Source organism: Micromys minutus, assembly GCF_963924665.1.
Source record: "Micromys minutus genome assembly, chromosome: 10".
NCBI lineage: Eukaryota > Metazoa > Chordata > Mammalia > Rodentia > Muridae > Micromys > Micromys minutus.
This window is the reverse complement of record NC_137979.1, coordinates 678,436-680,062: the sequence shown is the minus strand read 5'-3', so window position 1 is coordinate 680,062 and position 1,627 is coordinate 678,436.

Genomic DNA, 1,627 nt, shown 5'->3' with positions numbered 1-1,627 from the left:
ATGTTTGAGCAGCTTGACTATCGACACCTGCTCTACTTGACTATCTAATGACTTTGTGACTCTTATCACACCAACCAAGTTAATTGAGATCCATTGCACGAGTGAGTTGTAAACTAGATTACTTTTGTATGGTGCAAGGCCAAAATCCCTGCCTAGAAAATCGATAAAAATAGGTACCTTTCTTTGTCTAGAGATGCCTAAGTCACCCCCTCTCTCTTCAGACCCTGGTGTTATTTACTACACTAATAACTCCTTCAAGAGAGCCCTCAGCTGAAGCATGATCCATCTTTGTTTCTCTCTTGTATCTCTCGGCTTTTGTGTGTCTCTCACTTCTGTGTGTGTTTGTGTGTATGTGTGTATGTGTGTGTGTGTGTGTGTGTGTGTTTGATCCTGGAAAATAAATTCAAATAAAGAATTTAATTTAAACATTTATCCTAAAGCATAATATATAAGGCCTCAGCTTGTAAACTTCCTCCCAAGACTTCTGTTCCACTTTCCCTCAGACCTAGCTGCTAGGAGTATAGAAATGGAACTTGTTTTCATGACATAATGACTATATGCTCAACACTGTGTCTTCTTTACATATAAACTTGTAAAGGATGCAATGTCCTCTGCATTATAAAGACATGGAAAAGAGGATTTAAAGAATGGATGAGCTTGGAAGTGGTGCCTCACACCTTTACCCAGCACTGAGAGGTAACATGGGTGGTTCTCTGAGTTCAAGGCCAGCCTGATCTACATTGTGAGTTCCTGGACAACCAGGGACACACAAAGTAACCCTGTTTTGTAAGAAGAGAATGAACAGAAGGAAAAAAAAAAGGAAGGAACGAAGGAAGGAAGGAAGGGATAGGGAGGGTGGAAGGGAGAGAGAGGGGGAGGGAGGAAGAAAGGAAGGATGAAAGAGAATAGGAAAGAGAAAAAAGAGTGGATGAATGGATTCATATTCTGAGCCCTAGGTGGAGGATATGACAAAATAGAAAAGTCAATATCAACTGTCAGGAATTTTTGCAAGGTTTGGTCTAACCTCTGAACATATCTTTCTCTTCTTTTATTTCCTCTGAAAGTTATGAATGAATAATATCTTCACCAGAGAACTGATTTGAGAATTGATTGAAAACTACTGATGAGTAAGTTATGCAGAATCCTAAGAACTAGGGAATGTTTTGATTTACAATAAAAAGAAACCACGATGGGAGGCAACTGCACTGAGTCATGTGGCCTTATACACAAACCTCGGAAAGCAGGAGCCAAGAACTGAAAAAGAGAAACGAAGCCTGGGTGGGTCCAAGTTCTGCATAGTTCAAAAAGTCAGTGTTGCATCTATTTTTCTCCCAAAATTGAAAAGTCTTTTTGAAAGTTTACAGAAAATGCTGAAATATCAGAAACCAAACTCTGACGCTAAATTGATTCAAGAAATTGGAAGTGGGAGAGTAGTTGTAAGAACAAAAAGGTCTGGAATTCATTTCCATGGTGAGATCCTACCTGGTACATTATAACAAAACACTTCTTCCAGCTTACACCATAATGAGGCACCTCAGATTGAAATAAAATTGTAGTCTCTTGGCAACTACATTCAATTTGAATATAGATTAATAATAGTTAAGTTAATGATAGGTTTTGTGTGTGT